The 22,542-nt window shown below is 38.1% G+C and overlaps 1 non-coding gene across 1 annotated transcript; it reads left to right on the plus strand.

Annotated features, from left to right (window-relative positions):
* The first annotated feature begins 344 nt into the window (after positions 1 to 344).
* On the plus strand, positions 345 to 452 carry LOC141639638 (small nucleolar RNA R71). Its single transcript, XR_012542611.1, has one exon. It is a non-coding gene; the product is annotated as a small nucleolar RNA R71 (small nucleolar RNA).
* The last annotated feature ends 22,090 nt before the right edge of the window (positions 453 to 22,542 follow it).

The raw sequence follows: 22,542 nt of genomic DNA on the forward strand, positions 1-22,542 counted from the left end.
CTTGGGATTGATGAAGATGCCGTCATGGCATTAACATGATGTTTTGGTGATTTTGAGGCTTCTTCAAGTCTAGCCATAGCTTTTTCAAACTTTAAATTGATGGTATCAATGTGAGCACTAAGTTGAGCACCCAATTGAGTAATGGAGTCCACTTCATGCTTTTCCTCCTCTAGTAGCCTTGCGAGGTCTACTATATTGTGAGTTATGGACCGCCATTTCCTCAATTTTGTTCCAAGTTTGATTGTCATCAACTTGGTGAACATTCCATTTGATCCCATGTTGAGAATGTTTCTTGAGTCTTCATAAAGACCGTTCCAAAATTGTTGTACCAAGAACCACTCGCTATGTCCATGGTGAGGACATGAGCGGCAAATTCCTTTGAATCGCTCCCAAGCTTCATACAAAGATTCTTCATCTCTTTGCTTAAAGCCCGTAATTTGAGCTCTTAGCATGTTAGTCTTTTTCGGTGGATAGAACTTTTTGTAGAAAGCTAGAGCCAATTTCTTCAAGAATCAATTCGAGAGTAGCCTTATCAAGGCCGTTCAACCATTGTTTCAGCGGTGCCAATTAGATAAAAAGGAAATAAGACCCATCGAATTTGGTCTTGAGTTACATCGGTTTGAGAAATAGCATCACAATAGTCGCAAAAAGTCTCCATGTGAGAGTGAGGGTCTTCACTAGGCATCCCCCAAATTGCTTCTTTGACTAATTGGATAAATGCGGATTTGGCAATAAAATTTCCGGTTAAGTGTTGTGGTGTGGGAGTACCATTGGGTAGGTTCTCCTCGGTGGGTTTAATGTGATGAAAACTTAGGCATTGTGGGTTGATTTTGTGTGGAATTTTGTGTTGGGTTCTCCTCACCTTCTCTTGCAAAAGGGTTGATGAACTCAATAGTATTTGGTTGAATATCAACAACCTCACCAATACCTCTCAAAGTTCTCCTAGCAAGTCTTATATTGGTTGTCAAAGTCCTTTCAATTTCGTGATCAAAGGGTAACAAGTTACCTTGTGATCTTCTAGACATGCAAAATATCAAACAAATTGAAAATAATTAGAACAAACCTTGAGGAGTTTTATTTCCCCAAGGCAAAGAAAGACACAACTAATAACAATTTAAGAAAATCTAAATCAAGTTAACACCGTCCCCGGCAACGAGCGCCATTTTGGTCGTGATCCCTCGTGAGGTTTTAGTTTTGATATTGTCGTTAGGAAGCACCTAGACCAAAACACAATTTATAATCACAAACAACTCTACAATTAGTAAAGAGGCAAGTAAAGGTCGGATCCCAAGGACGGAATTGAGATGAGATTTCTATTGCAACTAGTGGTGTCTAAGGGTGTCACAATTGGGGTTTGAAGTAGAAGATCACTAAACTAAATAGCAATGAAAGTAAACAAGCAAGATGAATTAAAAGGGATGTAAACAATTGATAAAAGGCACTAGGTGTCATGGGGTCATAGGGGATTCATGGAATTGATCATACAAACATATTCTCAAATTATAAGCAAGCAATTATGTCAGGATGGATCGAGTTGGTTTATATCTTACAATCCCTAGGAAAGTTTGGGTCCCGAATCGATTAGATTTTACAACACCTACAAGTCGACTTAATCTTCCCTACTCAACAATATGAATGGTCTAATGAGACTCGAGTTGGTTTATGTCTTACAAGTCTCATTGAAAAGATAGGTGATGGGTAAAAATGCAAGGATTCATAGGCTCGCATTTCATCAAACATAACATGTACATAAGTTGAGATCACAACAAGCAAGCAAATAAACTATGAAAGCATATTAATTTAAGCATGAATCATTCCCATGTTGGTTTCCCCTAATTACCCATTAACCCTAGCTAAGGAAACTACTCACTCATTATCATGTTGAACATGCTAGTAAGGTTGTCAATCATACCAACAAAGTAAAACATGATGAATAAATGAAGATGATTAATAATAATTAAAAAGGGATTAAGAGAATTATACCTACTAACGATTCCAATAATAAAGCAAAGAATAAAAGAAGTACTTGATGCTTGATTGGAAGGTTCTCAATCTTCCAATAATAACCCAAATAATCTTCAATTACCCAAAATAAAGGATGAACAAAGAGAGATTAAGGAAATAAAACTTGTATTAAAACTTGATTAAAATGTTGATTTCAAGATTAAAGAGAGATTTGATTGATATTAACTACACTAAAGATTGCTAAGAAGGACATGCTTTTCTAATTAGACTAATGAGGTATTTATAGTGGGGATGAGGTACATAAATTAGGGTTTACTAAGGGCTTAAATGACGATTAAGTCCTTGAGAATCGCCAGTCTCTAGGAGACTCCGGTCTCTTTTCGCACGGTCTTAGAAAAAGATGTGCATCCTTCCTTGAAGCTTGTAGAAGACGAAACTGCCCTGGGAATCCGTGTGTTTTTGGCACGGGACGGGCGGATTTGGGAGCTTCCCGGACGGGCGTCCGAACGGGAAGACGGCGTCTTGTGGAGGTTTTGCCCGAGCGTCCGGTGGAGGAAGACGCTCGGATTGTGTGTGGTGGACGGGCGTCTTCGGGGGCAATCCGCACGGATTGTCAAACGATTTCATTCCTTCTTCTTTTCTTCCTTTTTCTTCATAAAATCCTTGAGGATTTCCCCGGGGATGCAAGGATCTTTTCTCATCATTGCCCATCTACTATAGTATGTACAAAGGCCTTCTAATCTTGTCTCTCCTTGATGCTTGGTCATTGAATTGAATCAATTTAGCCTCATTTTGCCATGAAAATGCAAGGTTTGCACTCCTTTCCTACCAAGGACACAAAACCTCAAAGAATATGCAAAACAAAGAACTAAAGACAATAAATGACCCAAATATGCACCAAAAAGCATGGGAACAAGGCTAATTCGGGGACTAAATATGCTTTAATTATGGTCACATCAAACTCTCAGGACATTTCGTGCAAGATTCAACAAAGAGAAAGTATCCATTCCCGTATGTGACGTTGGAACAAGTGGAGGCATTCAGCAGGGGGTTGCTACCACACGCAGTGACTTATACAACAAGCTCACTAAGTATCCCCGCCATACCTTCAAGATGTCCACGCCAAGACTCTTGCCTTTATCATGCTAGAAGAAGATAAAAGCTACAAACTTGGATCACCCTGTGGACCAAAGGATTATGAAAGGAGCAATAGGAAGAGCAACAAAGGAAACAACTATAGGCCTACTCCATATTCCAGCGATCAATCAAAAGTTAACCCGGGCTCATGAGTATCAAGGTAAGGCTAATGTTTTTTCACCTTTTCCGAACATAACGGTGTTGATATTACAGATTAATCCGCAGACTTGACAACATGGGATCAGTAGTCAGATGGCCCAAGGAGTCGGAAAATCCCAACCCTAGAAGGGACAATTCCAAATGGTGCGAATTCCACATGGACATTGGACACACGATGGATGACTGTTTCACCCTGAGGAAAGAAGTGGCTTATCTGCTGAAATCCGGATACTTAAAAGACCTGATCAAGACGAAAGGCAGGAATGCGAACCAGGGCAGAGGGTCGTGAGCACAAGGATCGCAGCCTCCTCCACCACCTCCAATATACGAAGTAAAATTCATATCTAGTGGATCAGAAATCTTGCATGACCAGTTCAACAAAGAAAAAGATATTGGGACGCCAAGGACTGCCTCACCCGCAAACTGCATCATATCAACAATCACTTTCAACGATCAGACTGGTAGGTATCCCCGATGTTCATCATGATGGCCGGTAATTTCTATGCAGATTGGAACCGCCACAAGAAGAAGGATCTGGTAGACGGAGGCACTGGAAAACCCGATCATGCTTGACATGCTGAAAGCCATGAAAATCAACGAGGACCAAATCACAAAAATCCAGCGTCTTGGTAGGGTTTGTTGGGGTTGGTGTCCTTAACAGTTAGTGCAAGGACTTATAAATCTCTAAAAGGATCAAAGGGCATACTTTTGGTATTATTATCAGTTGATCCACGTTTATCAATAACGGTTGGCTTGCTAGATAAGTTTGACGTTATTGTCATACGATGGCGTGATCAACTGTCCCTAAAAGTCACACCTATAGGATACGTTTGAGAGATGTGACAGTATGAAAATACAGTCATGTAGATGCCAATTTTGACTAACCAGTTAGTCCGAGTTATTTGACTAGTAATTAGTCAAAATGTGATGTTGAGATATTTTATTTAATACGGATTAAATAATAATGGCTAAGGCGAATTAAGCTGTTAATTCGTAAATTGAATATAAGCGTTTTATATTTAATTAAATGTATATTGAATATAATTATACAATATCGTCTTTGTCGGACATGTATTAATGTTTCAACTAATCCGTATTATTAGTTGATGCTTTAATAACCGATAACCGATGACGATTTATAACTAAACCGCGTCATATACATTTTAGCGATTTACAAACCGGACCATGAGCTAATTCCAAAAGGAAGTGGAAGCCCACTTCCCAAGGCCCCTCTCGGTTTGGCTGAGATTAGGAGAACAAAAGGAGAGCTTCTCCTCTTGCTTAACCTAATCATCATTAGTGAAAAACAATTAGGTTTCAAAGTAAACTTTCTCTCGACATTCCTAGATCTCACATCGTAAAACCTCACAAGAGCTTTCTCAATATTGCAAGTCAATTAGAAAGCATTTCTAGCACAAGGCATAGTCTCGTACGGTCTTGGGTGCAACAATTAGAGGGAATCTCTGTTGATTTCTCGTTTTACGCCGCACTACAAAGGACCCGAGGTCGATTCTTAATCCTTATTGTTTCTTTGTTGTTTTTCGTTTATGACAATATTTCACATGCTAAATTTACGTTATAATCCTAAATTTAGAGGGTCTTATACGGATATTACCCCACAAGTGGTATCTGAGCGAGGCCACGTAAATTTTCATTGTGATTTTTCATAAATCGATTTGAAACGATCTTGTTTTTGTCTTAAAAACCGTGCATCATCACCATTTCTCACGGCAGACTTTTTTTTTTTTTTTTGGTTTTGGCGTTAAGCCAACACGCGATTTCAAAGCCAAATTAATTCTAATGCCGCCTAACTATAGGTTCCCTACATCCTAACACACTTAATAATTTAGCTACTCATGATATTGATGAAAACAACAACTAAATTAACGAAATAAACCATCAATTCATGCTTGAATTAAACAAACAATCAAATAACATAAACGATAAATCGGTTTCGGGAGATCTAATCCTAGCAATTCTATACCACGAATGAAAGCAAACAAACCAAATAAGAGCAGATAGTACCGTGAAGAGGAATTGTAAAGATAATCCAAAAACCGAATGCAAAAAGTAACTTCAGATTGAGTACGAAATAATATTCAAACTATGAACCCTAAAGAATTTCTCGATAATAAAACTAGATTAAAGCTTGATACCGTAGCATCAGGAATGAGTTACGTTATATAGGTAAACGTACACAACTTTATTCTAAAACCTAAAACACAATGGGCTTCCTTAATCTCGATCTTTTAATTCTCGTAATTAGCGGTGTGGTTGATCGATTAGGATAGGCAACTGATCGATCGGTAAGCTTTAAACAAGAGCTTCTGGTTGTCGTGGCATTGGTCAATCGATTTAAGGGAAGCGGTTGATCGACCGATGTAGCTGATAATCCGCTTTTAACTTCTCGTGGATTTGTCTTTCGGGCCTCGAAATGCGCCAGCCTGCTCTCGAGTAAATACTTTACGTCAAATGTAGTGCAAGGTACTGGGACGGATTTAGCTCAATTTCTACCCATTTCCACATAAACCGCAATATTACAATAAAATACGAAAGTAGACGAAATGGGGTAAATAGTAGCATAAAACTACATAATTGAGCTTTGAAATGCGTGTAAAATGGGGTGTAAAACATCATATTTAGGACACGCATCAATATGCATAGGGAAGCTTATGAGGACCAGGTCGATGCTTATCGGGGCAAATATCCGCCCTCCTACACTTAGCTAGGAAAGGACTCTTGATCCATCAGGTCCTTTGCCTAGTTGGGCGGATAGGGAAGTGTTCTTTCCTAATGCTCCTAGAGATGCTAGCATGGGTGGTGAGGTTACCAAAGGGAAGGAGATTGTTGTTGAGAGTGGGGAAGAGGAAGATGAGGAAGAAGAAATGGAAAGCTCAAATGATGAAGATGATGGTGAAACCTCCGGGTCCATGGAGGTAGATGACGATAATGATAGTGAGGATGTTGATGATAACAATGGAAGTGATGAGATGTCGTCATGAGTGAAAATTGAGGATTAGCAAGCTGGTTGGAGGATGCCACATATCCATTGTGAGTCTCCTACACCTCCTTTAGCTTTGTTCATTTCTCTTATTTTCAATTATTTTAATCTTGATCATTGGTTTTGAGTCCTAGCAACACCTAGAGGACTCCCACCTCGGTCTCATTGAGGTGTCTTATATTGTTCCCACCTTGTAAAATCCAAAATGACAATTTAGTTTCATGCATAGCATACTTGTGCATGAACTCCCCCAATTTTTACACTAGCAATAGTGTCATATTTGGTTTGGGGAAGTTTAAGCACAAGAAATGGGAGTTAATTCAAATTATGCTCTCCGACCAAAAAAAAAAAAAAAAAAAAAAAATTCATGCATCATATAGTATAGTTTAGAATGCATTCACTTGTTTATATATGTCATATAGTTTGCATTTAGTGTAGAATTCATGCATTCTCATATAGCTCGCATAATTTCCCATCGTATTGGCCATTGAGGACAATGCCCATACTAGTGTGGGGATGGGGAATTATAACTTGACCTTTAAATCAAAAAATGATAAAAATTGAAATTTTGAAAAATACAAAAATATGTTCTTTTGTTCCATAAAAATCAAAAACATGTTCATTCCTTTATGGTGTAGTATTGTATATATTGTATATATTTGTTTGTTTGTTTGTCTATCCTTTTTCACATTGATCGACTACGCCACATCCGAACCATGAGGATCATGAAGACCGCATGATATGATCTTTCCAATCTCCTTTTTCCTCTTTATGTTAATGACTATGTGGCTTTATTTTGGTTGATGCGGTATGAAACAATGTGATTATAGGAGTTGCATTTAGATTATTTGGCATAATAGTTGGTAGAAGCATTTGCATTTGGTTGTATATATGATAGTTGCACCATGGCATGTAGTTGCATTTAGAAAAATTTTGTGAAAGCATCTATTTGGGAAACTTGACAAGTGTATATAAGGCCCTTGTAAATACTTTTTCTTCTTGATACTTTGCTCATTAGAATGCTTGTAAAACACCCTACGATGTGTCATGCTAGTATCCTTTGACCCATGGATTAAAGCCTAGTCAAGAGTACCTTGTGATGTGATAACTCCTTGGCTACCGTTTATTCCAAGGTGACCCTTGAAGCCATGCAACCATCTTCCACATTCTACCACATTTTGTCAACAAAAGGGAATAGGCACAAAAATTGTTCAAAATTTGAGTTCAAGCAATGAAGAAAATGAAAAAGTTTGCAATTTGCATCAAAAGAAAAGAGGAGCACAAAAATAAAAACTCCTATGCTTCAAATATAAGGCACCCTCGTTACTAATTGGGGTTGTGACACCTCATTTATTCGGAAAAGTAAACACGTAATTCTAGCATAAACCGCATGGATATGTTTCTAATAGGTTCATTTGGGTAAAAACCTGTAATTTTTAAAACCCGAACTCGTTATAAAGATATCCAAATGGGAAGGTGTCAAACATGCAAGGTCCAAAATAAATCTCATGAATGAAACATCGCTAAAGTCGCGAAACAAAGTTATACAACCCAAATATGAGAAAGGAAGACATATGTCCCTAAAATGTATGTGACATAAAAAGTGTTTAAGGGTCCCAATAAAATAAAACCAATCTAGGTCCCAAGGTTACTTTGCTCGCTAGCTCGTCCATGTACCCCATATATGCATCACCTACTCCGTCAATCGCATTTTATACAAATACGAAAGCCCGCAGTCAAAGTGGGGAGTAACTCCGAGTTCTCCAAACGACCACGAAATGTCATAATTAATATAACATGTAAACATAAGAATATGAATATGAATAACACATAGCCTTAGCATATAGATGCTAGACAATCGTGCTTATCATGTGAACAACAATATAACAACACATAGTCCTAGCATGCGAATACTAGACCGACTCATACTACACTATCATGTGAATCACATAACATCCAGAAATCCAAACTCTATCAACCATAGCCAGCCAGATTCACCTTCTATGATTCATAGAATCATCAAACAAGAAAGGACAATATATCTAGAGACAGCATAAGTTACTAGTACAAATCAATAGTCACTTTGTAACTCGAGTCTATACCACGAGGTAGGAAAGCTAGTATTTTGGCTCGGAGGTTACATTTAAAACATGGCCAAAACACGGCTCAACCCTAATCCTAGACCGTGCAGACCTAGAGAAATGAGGATAAAACCACCGCACCCAAGACTCATGATAAAACCACATGAGTACCCTAAGGAGTCCACCAAAGGGTTGGCTAGTACTTAAGCCGACCTTCTCCCTCACAAAATAGGCAGAAGGTCATGCCCTGCCTTGATATAAACCCACCAAGCCAGGAACACAAAGGCTATTAAGCCGCAAACATATACTCATCAAAGACTATAATGGCCTATCTATGATGAAGGCCGAAATACTCACCTAGGACCTAAATAAAACCAATCTAGGTCCCACTTGAATACTTTAGCCCACACCACACAAGACAAGTAGGACACCCAATTAACCATAAGAGAGGCAAAGAGTCCAAACTTACACACTCATATGATCATACACACCCTAGTATATGAAAGGCTACGCAAGAGCATATTCAAACCGACAATCCAACAAAATCTCCAATATCAATAATAATCCAAATTCCAATTAACCGTTAATCTCATAATTCATGAGAACAAGCTAAAATGGAAATAAGACAAGAAGACTCAAGTATAAGGCAACCAATTCATCCAACAACCAACATGTGAAATGATAGTCACAAATATTAAGGCATCAACGTAAAACATCCAATAACAACCAATCTCACCTCAAAGACAAACCCTCGACCCGAGTCCCGCGACGGGTCATCAATCAAATCGAGGTCGACCGGTTTAAACCTAGTTTGACCAAACTCGTTTGGTCAAACTGCCCACTCGTAGTCTTGGCCTACTTTGGCCCAAATCACAAATTTTATCACAATATTATTCTCATGCTATTTCCAATTTCTATCATGTGAAAAACGAAAGTAAAACATTATCAGTCACCTAAACACTTATCAAACAACAAACACAACATCAACTACTAATGTGACATTAATTCGTCGAGTAACTCGGAATAGTTACCTTAAGCTAGAAAAAGGCAAATAACCCTTGAGAAAGCTTCTAAAACCCAAAATTACTCTTCATCTTCAACCACATATGAGCCACCTAAAATAATTATGTGAAAGGACGATATTAACGAATTATCGTTATATAAAATATGAGACGGAAATTAATTTAATTATATTTTAAATAAACCAAACTAGCGTCAAAACAATTTATAGACACGGCCCAAAAGTTATTATGACAACCTCAAACTCTACTTAACCACCAACTACACATGGCCTCAAACTCGTGACTTAGCTAGGCCCCTGCCTAGGCCACGGCCAAAGCACACGTTAGGCTACTGACCAAGGCCACAACTAGGCCACTGCAGCCACGACCAGCCAATAAAGAAAGCCAGGCCGCTCTTGCCTCATAACCCGCCACCACAGCTCATAACTAGCTCATAACTAGAATGCAAGAGACCACCCATGATGACTACCCACTCGCCGCCAAAATGCCGTGAAACCATTCCACAATCCGTGATGAAAACATGGTCTAAGTGTCCAGCTTTGCGTTCTCAAAACCCGCCCCAAGCACTCATCCTTACGACCCAACTCAGTCCCAAACATGTTCAGTGAATCGTCTCAACCTCAGCCGCTCTTACGCCCAAAAAAATGTTTAAAGGCACCATTTTATCCATCCCAAACCGCCCTAAAACAATCCCTATATGTCAAGATACACCGTCTCAACTATAAAAGACAACAACTAGCACCCAAAACAATCCATACATGTCAGCATACACCGTCTTAAATATACCACTTACTAACTAGCATCCCAAATGATCCCTACAGGTCAGTATACACCGTCTCAATCATCTCCACATATAAGTATACACCGTCTCAACTATACAACTGACTAATTAACATCCATAAGGATCCCTATATATAATTATACACCGTCTCAATTATAAAATGGACTAACAAAGATTCGAAATAAACATATTTTACAAGTAATATCGAGTACCCGTCATCGTTACCTTTTTCCGATCGAATTAGTCCTTCATGACTAACAAATCTTATACAAGACCGTCTATCTTAGCATCTACAACCGTCTTATAATAAATAAAGGTGAAAGTATAAATTGCGTTTGTAAAAATACATGACGAAAATGAATTTTACTTACAACGGATTGTGAACGATGATAGCGACTATGGAACGAAAATCATTGATAACGGATGACAAACGGAGTGATTTAATCAATTTAAAATATAAAAAAATTAAAACAGAACGTAAAAGAAGAAAGATGAAGGGAGAAGAAGGGATGATGCGTGAGAAATGAGGGGAGCAATGACTAGCTAGCTATTTATTATACGTGACGCTTCTTCGTCGTTAAGTAATTTTCGCTCGTTTTTAAAACCGTCTCGAGTTAATAAAATCGGTTTTAGTAAAAGTTTCAATAATAAAACGGAATCAATAATAAATAAATTTAATGAGTGAACATAAAATAAACAAGCTAGTTAACGTAAATAATACAATATCGCCTTGAATCGAATTATTAGCGATTTTTACAAAACTAACGGATATTAATAAAAATTGCTAATTTAGTGAAATAAGCCCAAAATAGCTAATTGACTCGGTTTTGTTCCCAAAATCCATCTCGGGTTCACTTAAAACAACTTTCATAAGGACTCGTAAAGAAACGGAAATTATTAAATAAATAAACTCGAACTAACTTCAATAAACTCGAACTAACTTTAAATAAACTTATTAATGATTATTAAAATTAACGTATCGAATTATGATGAAATTAATTAATTATCTAAGCATATATATATAAATCGTTAAATGATGTAATTAAATTCAAAATAGCAATTAAAAGAATTTTATCCAACTTAATAAAATACGGGGTGTTACAGGGTGACTTTGAAAATGTTCAAAAGAAAATGCAAAAAGTTGAAAGTTGTCAAGTATTGAAATTCCAAACATCAAAAGAAATGGCAAAAAGAAAGTGTTCTCAAATGTCAAATGCCACAAGAAATTGGGGGGGCAAAAACAACAACAAAAGCAAAATCCCACATGAAGCTCAAAAATCTATTGATCCCTTTTCCATCGAATCCACTTTTGTGCATGGTAGAGAGGGAACGACCCTTCTTCTGATCTAGGCAAGAGGGGGAATTCCGCAATCCTATGCAAGTTGTTTCTAACACCATAGGGAGTCTCTACTCGACGAAAGCATTTAACAATTGAGGACAAAGGTACCCTAGCTTGACACAACTTGGAGGTGATTTATTGGTATCCTTCTGGGCTTAGTAGTTTGAAGAAACCATATCTATGATGGAGTGTGTACCCTTAGATTGCTTCCTTGTAGACAATTTCCGCCACTTAGATGAGGAAAGTGGCTATTCTTTTGTAGATGCATCCATTACTTGTTTTGTGTGCTTAATGATTGGATGTATCGCCATTTTGGCAAGCCCCACCTTGCCATGCAAGAAGGCATCCTACCTCATGGTTGTCTTGTTGTGAGTTGAAGGGGTGGAGCGAGACCCGTTAATTGTCTCACATCGGCTATATTAGTAGGTTAGTTTAAATAAGGTCCTAGTTGTAGTCACCTCTTTACTCAGGACGAGCAAAGGTTCGGTTTGGGGATGCTTGATGTGACTCATATTTGAGCACATTTAGTCCCCTAATTAACCTCGTTCCTATTCTTTATAGCACTTATTTGGGTCATTTACTATCGTTAGTTTCCCGTCTTGCATATTCTTTGAGGTTTTGTCTCCTTGGTAGGGAAGGATTGCTAACCTTGCATTTGCATGGCAAAATGGAGCTAAATTGATCGCATCTAATGACCAAGCATCAAAGAGAAGACCAATACTAGAGGCCTAAGTAGATAATAAAGTGAATTGGGCAATGATGAAAGGATCCTTGCATCCCCGAAATGATCCTTGCGGATTTTGGAGGAAGAAAAGAAAAGTAGCTGACTGTCCAGGGATCCGAGCGGATGATACACGATCCGGGCGTCTCCTTTCAACACCATTGGGGCGTCTTTAGTCCAAGACGAGTGGATCTCAGCACAAGGAGTCGAGCGTCTCCCAACCAATCCGCACGGATCAAAGGTTAGAGAGCCCGTGCCACACCAAGACGCATGGATCGTGGGGCAGACTAGCAACACGGATATGCTCATTTACTTCGAGAGGAGCATTTCCTCAACTTTTCTTAGGGTCTTAATAGTCATTTAAGCCCTTAGTAACCCTAATCTTTGTACCTAATCTTTAGTATAAATACCCCTTTGTACTACCTAGATTAGCATGATCTCTTTATGCTCTCTTAATCAAGTTGTAATCATCCTTTAATCTAGTAGTAATTTTGTAATCAACTCTTAACCAAGTTTTAATACAATTTTCAATATTAATCTTTCCTTAATTTCTCTATTGTTCTTCATTTATTTTGGGTAATTAGAAGATTATTTGGGTTTATTTGGAGGATTGACAACCTTCCATCAATCATCAAGTACTTTTATTATTCTTACCTTTATTATTTGAAATCTCCATAGGTATAATTCTCTTAACCCTTGTTTTAATTATTGTTAATTTCTTTCCTTTGTTCATCATGTTTAGCCTTGTTAGTTTGATTGACAATCTTATTAGCATGTTGAATTTGGTAATGAGTGAGTAGTCTCCTAGCTAGGGTTAATGGGGAATTAGGGAAAACCAACATGGGGAATGATTCATGCTAAATCTAATATGTTTTCATAATTAAATTGCTTGCTTGTTGTGATTTCAACTTATGCACATGTTATGTTTGATGAAATGCGAGCCTATGAATCCTTGCATTTTTTACCCATCACCTATCTCTTCAATGAGGCTTGTAAGCTTATACACCAACTCGAGCCTTATTAGACCATGCATATAGTTGAATAGGAAGGATTAAGTCGACTTGTAGGTGTTGTACAATCTAATCGATTGCCCCGCACCCAAACCTTCTTACGGATTGTAAGCTTATACACCAACTCGATCCCATCACAACAATAATTGCTTTCTATATAATTGAGAACATGTTTGTATGATCAACTCCCATGAATCCCCTATGAACCCATGACACCCTAGTGCTTTTAATCAATTGTTTACATCTCTTTTTAATCATCTTGCTTGCTTTTATTACTTTACTTTTATATTGTTGATTAGTTTAGTTGATCTCCTATCTCAACCCAAATTGTGACACCCTAAGACACGACCATTTACAATTGAAAATCCTACATCAATACCCGTCTCTTGGGATCCGACCTTTACTTGCCTCTTTGCTAAGAGTAGTTTGTGAAGTTATAAATATTGTTTTGGTTGGTAGCTTTTGACGACGAGTTTAATACCTCACCACCCGCCACGGAAGGGGATGTGCACATTAATGGACATGGGTTTATCGCTCGGTATGATGAGCGGGGATTAGGTGGGAACGGATGCGGTCCCCCACTGGCAGGGCTGGTCCAGTGGACAGTCGGTGATGGTGATTGATTGGAGGAGATGTGGTGTGTGTGTGTGTGTGTATAATGTTGTGCTTGTGTTGTGTCTGTGGTTGTGTGTCTTTTCCCTCAGTTGCTGACCTTGTGTGGTTTTGTTTTGTTGTTTGTTTCTGTTGTGTCTGTCGTGATCCACTATGGTGAGCAGTCAGTCTTAGTAGAATGTGATCTGGATGATAGCTGGGTGCTTGGCGGGATGAGTCTATCACGAGTCACGACAGAAGTAGTTCACATAGCTGATAGTGATTTTGAGTTGTACCTTTTATATACCTTTAGTTTTGTTAATCACTTGTAATATAACTTAATTGTTCTTTTATCGACATTTGATTATTACTATCCTCGGGCAACCGAGATGGTAACGCCCTTATATGCTAGGGAAGGTCTTGTTAAGGCTCTTCGGTATATGGGGGTGTTACAGTAGTCTTCTAACTAGGGTTAGTGGGGGATTAGGGGAGTTAATCATGGGGTAGATCTTTACTTAATAAGTTCAGATGATTGCTTGCGTGTTGTAGTTTCAACTTATGCACATGTTATGCTTGATGAAATGCTTGATTGACAACCTAGCATGAATCTCTTTTCCATTCAACAAGACTTGTAAGACATAAACCAACTCAAGGCTTGTTAGACCATGCATATAGTTGAATAGGGAGAATTAAGTCGACTTGTAGAAGTTGTAAAGTCTTGACCGACTCGGCTCCGAGACCCAAAACTTCCTAGGAATTGTAAAATATAAACTAACTCGATTCCACCACAACAATAATTTGCTTGCATCTATGAAACTTGTTTATGTGATCTTACGATGATTCCCTTATGAACCCATGACACCCTAGTGCCTTTTATCAATTGTTTACATTCTCATTTAATTTACTTGCTTTGTTTTCCACTTGTTTGCATTTACCTTGCTTAGTAGTTTAGATAACCATCTCAACCCAAAGTAAATTGTGACTCTAAGGCATAACTACTTGCATTTGATAGCTTAATCCAATACCCGTCCTCGGGGATCCGACCTTTACTTACCGCTCTACTAAGGGTAGTTTGTAGAGACTATAAATATTGTTTGAGGGTGTACAATGACACGACCCATCAGTATGGATGTGAACTTCGCGGACGAAGTTCGTTTTAAGGAGGAAGACCTGTAATACCACGGTTTTTCGAGTCTAGTTTACTTGGTCGAATAGGGCTAACTCGGCCGAGTAAGGTGTCGTGTGTTTTCGGTCAGGCTCGCCAGGAAAACTCGGCTAGTAGTGTGATACTTGGCGAGTAGGGGTACTCGGCCGAGTACTCTTGGTACTCGACCGAGTAACCGGTCTGACAGGATTAATTTCCGCGATTTGATTAAGGATGATTAAAGGTTATATAAATCGTGTTTAACAGTTTCTATTCATTTTTACCAAAACCAAACTACGTTCTTCACTCCTCTAATCATCCTTAATCACTCTCAAGGCAATTGATCATTCGTGAGTCTTTCGTTCATCTCTTTCGCGTCAGTTTCGTCGGTAAGTCACTAGTTTCGTATCTTTTGTTTAGAATTGTCTTTTAGGGTTTTGCCCTAGTGATTGAATTTGGGAAAAAGGGTGATTGGCATGTTTGTGATTATATTGTTGTGACTGTTGTTAGGTGAAGGATTCATAGAGGAACATTTCTAGCTTCCGCTGTGTACTTGTGATTCGGATCAGTGATAAGGTATTCCCTACTCAGGTGCCTGTTTAATTGATTTAAGACGGATTGATTGTTGTATTGCATGATTAGTATCGTTATTGGAATTGTCTTTCTTGGTTGTTGGATTGGTTGTTGTTTGTCTATGTTTGTGAGGTGCGTCCTCGGCTGAGTGGAGTCATCTTTCGGGAATGGCTTCACGCTCTTTATTCGCCCCTTGTGGTTCCCGTAACAAAGGGGATATGCACATTAATGAACATGGGTTATTACTCGTTGCGATGAGCGGGGCTTAGGTGGGTAAGGTCTGCGGTCCCCACTGGCAAGAAAGATTACTTGTTGCGATGGGTATCTGACAAGGCTACACACTTAGGTGTGTAGTCAAGTTCATCGGATACGATTGGAGTTGGAGAATGGCTATACATTGGATTGGATTTCTTTGATTGTTTCTTTGTGATTGTCTTACTTTGATTATTCAAGAACCGACCCGTTGTTTTATAAACTGTGGTGATCCATTCGGGGATGGTGAGCAGATTGTGACAGGTGATGATTCATGTTAGCTGTGGGGACGAGGATGGGATGTCATCACTTTGAGTCTTAGCTTCCGCTGTCACGAGTTTTAGATACTTTTTTTTTATATATTGGGATTTCTATTCTTTCACTTTGGTTGTCAGTTTTAAGACGGTGTATTCATTTAACATTACACTTTAATAATTGTTCTTGGATGGTCACTTTTGATATACTTACCTCGGGCAACCGAGATGGTAGCATCGTTATATGCTAGGGTGGTCCTTGGTAAGGCACCTTGGTATATGGGGGTGTTATACAGACATTCATCATATCGGGTCGACCTAGGAGTACTCAAAGAATACGGACAATGGGTACATTTTGTTTTACAAGTCCCTTGGTAATATTAACTAGATTTATGCTTGGGGATTTTAGCTAGTTTAATTGGTAAAGTTACTGAAAGATGATACTTTACCTATCTTCGATAGCTATGAACATCGTGTTTGCCTTTCTTGCTCCTCGACACAAAAAGAAGATAAGAGCTAGACTTAGTAGACTAGTACATAGTATCCTATACTTATTAAGGATAATTTTTTCCGTCAATTTTTGAGATCATAATATCTTCTGTTCTCTTATTCTTCCTTCCAAGAATCGGAAGGAGTAGTGTATCATCTGATAGGCACTAGAAACGTATTGTCCAGATTCCTAAGGTTGTTTTTGTTGCTTAGTCATATGCCCGGAATGTTGCAGACCCCTACTTGAAATCAAGTTGATTCGGGATCTCACTATCAACCTCTTGGCCTAAAAAAAGTAATCTTTCTTGATAAAGTCGGTTTCTTTGCCTTCCACCTAAGCTGTGTTGGAAAGGTCAATGAGAAAACAATGTACATATGGAGGCGCTTATCATTTAAGGCTATTTCGACAACTTGTAGCATTTATTGATGTTTTGTTAATCTTAATCTAACACAACCTTTATTTTTGCTTATAAATCTAACACATCTATATGATGTAAAGAACCGTGAGCCACTTTTCCATAATAGTTATAAAGTTCTCTCATCTTTAAGTTATCATTTTCTGGTCGCAAGGGTTGAGTCTAGTGGTTAAAACTTGGGTTAAATCCCTAAGGGTCTCAAGTTCAAGCCTTCCCAATTTTGTGGAGTATTTATGGCCTGAGGTTATGCCTTATAGACTTGGAGCTTGGCACTCTTGAGTGACTTATACCTGGTATACGTGTGATACGTGCAATTTATATAGTCTTTTTAGCCTTTTATTGCACGCATTTCTATGCCTTTTGTATCGTTATGTATTGCAATATGCCCCGAATTGGCTACTTTGGTTTGTTTTGTCTAATTTGCAGAAAGTAGTAAAATCGCGCCCTATTCGTCCTATTCATCATGCATTGTAAGGAGACGGGAATATTGGAGCAAGAGACGTGCCTTGGAGTGCGTGAAGGAAGGTCAGGGGAGCTACCAAGACGAGTTAGAGGTTGATTTGATGGAAAAGCACTCGATCGAGAAGAATTAAGGGTCGATCGAGTGGTTTGGCTGACACGAGTGGTCGATCGAGTGATTCTGTTGGCTCAATCGAAATGGTGATTACTGGAGTTCCTCGACTGAGAGCTTTAATTGCTCGATTGAGAGGAATTGCTGAAGAAGACCTCGATCGAGTGGTCTGAATCTGCTCGATCGAGAGGTTTACTAGTTTACACGGGTTGACTTAATCTGTGATAGGTTTAGTTTTGTTAATTATCGCTCCCCTATATAAGGGAGTCGTAATTAGGTCATTAGGATATCTTTCATATACTTTTCGTACTTTACTTCTGAACTGACTGCTTAATCTCTCAACACTCTTTACTCTTAATCTCGTACTTTGCTTTTGTGGATTAATCTTTACGCCGGATTCTTATTGATTGTAATCATTCTTTCCTCCTTAATCCTAATACTATGTTTGCTTTAATTCTTGTTCTTCTATTATTACTTTTGCCCTAATCTTGTTTATGCCTTATTGTTATTGTTTTGCCATGTCTTCTATTAGCGAAACTTTAGTTATTATTGTTAATCGCATTAAGAACATGAGTAGCTAATTCTCTTTATGTTAGGATTAGGGTATCCATGGTAGGACTGTGACGATGTTGTGAATAGACTAAATAATTTATATGTGAGAATCTGTCCCCATAGCAATTTAACTGTAACACCAATTTAGTTGAGTGCACGCTTCTAAATTACATTAATCTGGTTAACTTTACTCCTGGATCGGAAGATTGGAATAAATAGACCTGCTATGAACAGTAGACTACCCTAATGAGGACGGAAGTTAAGTTAGTGGAAATCTAGGATAGAAAGTGGACCGGAAGGACCTTTCCCTTATCCTTCTCACAGTAGATTGTCTAGGCTATTTGCTACTGAGTCGATAGACTACCATGGTGAACCGAAATCCTAGCATACTTTCTCTTATTTGATCACTCCTATCGTATTTTCTCACTTTTATTGCTCTCATTTTATTTCACTTTCCCTTAAACTTTAGTATTTTAGAAATCAAATTAAAACCCTCCATATTGTGACTTAAATAGACGGACCTTTAGACAAATATATTGCCTCCCTGTGGAGAATCGACCCTACTTATCACTAGCTTCCGTTAGTATATTTAGGTTTATTTTTGGTACACAAACGACAGTATCAACGTGGTTTGCAGGTTATCACGTACACCCGAGGTTTCAACCAGTGCACACCAAAGGTAGCGGTTGCAGATTCCCTTGTCACCAAAAAAAAAGCTATTATTTTCTTTTATTTGCAATGTAGTTCCATTTGGTTTTAACTTCTAACTACTCCGTAGGTAAAAGTCAAATGATGGAAAGTGAACGAAATAGAGGGGTTGTATGAAAAATATGGCACTCTAAAGAAGACAATGTAATTATTATCAATGGTGGAATAGCCTATTTTTGTGCCTTTATTATCAGCGATGGATCAAGAGTATACGTTTTGCTCTAGACCTTCTCCATCCGATCTTCTCCTCAAATTTTTCCTCTAATAGAATAATAAACTTGAGAGTCAATAAATATGAAGTCATTGATATGCAAATGAAAAAATCAACAATTGTTTATTTGTCTATAAGCGAAGGTTGGGGAAGGTAGAAAAGAGAAAGTCTAGCCATCCTCCAAGAGTATATTTGTAAGTTTGAAGAGTCGTTGGCGAGAACACCTAAGAGGGGGAGGGGTGAATTAGGTGTCTATTTAAAAATTTAAGCTTATTAAAAGTTTCTTTTAAAACTGATCTTAAAACACTTTTGACTATACTTAGATGAAAGGAGAAGTTAATACTTAGAACTATGGAGTTAGAATTATGCAACAACAATTCAGCAAGTATAATACACAGTGAAATCAACAATGGATTCTGAAATAATATCGAGAGTTAAAGTGCAGCGGAAATAAAACGTAAACAGACAAAACAAACGATGTTTTAAAACTTGTTCGGTCACTACTCCGCGACCTACGCCCAGCGCTATTTTATTTAACGTTTTAGAAGTAAACTCATATAAACTAAAACCCCGAATAATAAAATAACTCCCCAGCCTACTTCGGTTGCTATTGCTTAAAAGCTACTCCACTTCGAAGACTTTTGCTTAAAGTTACACCGCAGTAAGACTTTTGCTTTGGGCTACTCCGCCAAAAAACTTCATGCTCTGAAACTACTCCGCTTCGAAGGCTTCGTTGTTTAAGATAACTCTTATGCACACTTGTCCAAGTGAATTAAGCATGGTATTTATAAAGTCCAAGTAGTGTATACCTCACATAATAAACATCACACAAAATTACAGTCCAAGTGAAAAAATATTGTAAACAATTAAGGCTTTGGCAACACTCGAAAATGGGACGGTTTCTTGTATAAGTAAACCGAGACCCTTATGCAAAAAACGAGTTCCTTACTTAAGTAATCTAGCTTACTTTTCCAAGTAATCTTGCCGCCCACTCACTAACAAATATGGGATTAAGTTTTTTTAATCAAGAAAGAGCTTATTTGGTGGTGTTCATGGGAACCAAAAACTTTGCCAAATATGTAAAAATAAACAATCAATTGTTGGTAAGTGTCTTTTTGTGCAAGCAAACTCTTTTCCAAGACATCAAAAGCCTTCTTCTCAATTTAAATGATCAAACTAGATTTTTTTGAAGTTTATAAGGTTTGTCGAAAGTTTGGAAAATGATTTTCCAAAGTTTATATATTTTCGAAATGTTTCTTTCAAAGATGAGCTAGAAACCACAGTGGACTGCACTGTGTATTTTGAAGCACTTAGATAATTATCCGAGTTTGATGATCTCTTACAACACCATGACTCAAACTATGACATTCTTCATCTTTGACCATCCTTGTGCAATCTTCATTGACGATTAGAGCTCTTGAGCTACAACATTAAAACTTAAGAGGCACACGATTAAATAAACAATGAGATTAATTTGTTTTAAGGCATCATCTACACTAGCTAATCAAATTTGGTCTTAACAAAGTTGAAGCTATATTGAATGCCTAAATTGACTTGTTCGAATTTTGATGGATGACAATGTTTTAGATGTGTTAGGTTTATATCAGGTCTTACTATGTTAGTTCATCAAAAAATGACAAGTTAGATATTATATGTTGCATTTTGGGACACAATCCGATCAAGTTGCTACTGAAAATTGCATGATTTAATCCGTCTAAAATCTAGATATGTACATAATCTTTAAATTATAAAAACTAAACAAGTTAATTTGATTATATTGGTATGACTATAAAACTTAAATTAATAACTAGACATTCATTTAATTGAGTCAACATAAGTCATCCATTTAATTGAGTCAATTTATACACGAACGAAGTCAAGTCAATTTCCATTTAGGTAGTCTTTAGGAACCATCATTTGTTTTGACAGTCTAAACCTATATTGTGAAATGCCAATTTTCAAAATCAAATCCATTGTTTGGATAGTCTAAAGCATTGTATTCCAAATTTTCAAGATGAAACCCTAAAATTTGGAGATAAAATTAGATGAAGCAATTGAATTCCATACCTTGAAATTTATCGAATCAAAATCATAGTTAAATGTTGTTGACTACTTACAAAATAATTGGGTAAAGGTGCAAAGATGTTTGAATAAAAAGAGGAGAGAGAAGAAAGTCAAGATATGAAAAAGCACCGAGTTGGGTTGGGAGATAAGACATAAGTAAATCCCCGAGGAATTTTACGTGGGTCTTTGATGTTATTTAAAAAAGACTGATTTTAGGAACAATTTGTTTTTGGTGGGATTTGTATAAAATCTCAATCTCAATCTAAATCCAAATCCAAAATTTTGCAATTACCAAACATCATATTTGTACCGAACAAAGATTTTTAAAATAAAAGTCCTATTTTCAAACAGGCTATTAGAGATGGAAGTGGATGTAATACTATGGATTTTATAGGCTGGTACTCGACGAGTATGGTCTACTCGGTCGAGTAAAGTGTGTCGTGGTCTGTTTGGCTCGCCTAGGAATACTCGGCCGAGTATGTGGAATACTCGATCGAGTAGAGGGTACTCGGCCGAGTATACTCTATACTCGACCGAGTATCCGTCTCTGTCGAGTGTTTTTCCAGCGGTTTGATTTGGAAATGATTAGGGCATTATATATTATGCTAGACAGTTTCTAATTACGCTTTACAAACCTAAAAATATTCTACGACGCCCTAATCATCTCCGAATCTCTCCTTGTGTGTGGGTGATCATAGCAATTTCATTCGTTCCTTTTGATTCATCGTAAATCGTAAGTTCCCATCTTCATATTCAGTGATTTATATTTTAGGGTTTCTTCTTGATTATGAATTGGGGGAAATGGGGGTTTTGCAGTTAGTGATTGTATGATGTGATTGTTGGTGTAGGTGACGATGTAGTATTTGTTATGCATTTATATGGTTGATTGCAGCGTAAGCGGATTGCGAAAAAGGTAGGGTTTCCTACTCGATTCATGTTAATTGATTTAAGACGTGCTTGTGTTGTAATTGTTGTTATCGGTGATCATCGGAGTATGGGTGTTGTGATGGCGGTGGTGATGTGGTTGTGTTGTGACGGTTGTGGTGTTGTGACAGCTCTGATGCTGTGTGTGTGATTGTGATTGTGGTGGAGTCACTTGCGGGAGTGGCTTCACACCCTAGTTCGCCCTCCGTGGAACCCGTCACGGGAGGGGATGTGCACATTAAGGGACAGGGATTGTTAGTCGCTCGTTGATGAGCTGGACTAGGTGGGGATAGGCTACGGTCACCCACTGGCGGCGAGGATTACCTGTTGCGATGGGTAATCTGGCAGGGCTACACACTTCGGTGTGTAGTCGGTTACTATGTGAGATCGGAGACGGGGATGGAGGATGATCGGCCCGGTTACATTAATTGTTTGTCTTATCTTGATTGAGCGTGCACGACCTCGTGTTGTTGTTTTATAAAACTGCGGTGATCCATTCGGGGATGGTGAGCAGATTATGAGTGTAATGCAGATGTTTAGCTATGGGACCGTCATGGGGAGTCATCACTTCGAGCCT

This window comes from Silene latifolia, unplaced genomic scaffold (assembly GCF_048544455.1).
Source record: "Silene latifolia isolate original U9 population unplaced genomic scaffold, ASM4854445v1 scaffold_492, whole genome shotgun sequence".
NCBI classification, from domain to species: domain Eukaryota; kingdom Viridiplantae; phylum Streptophyta; class Magnoliopsida; order Caryophyllales; family Caryophyllaceae; genus Silene; species Silene latifolia.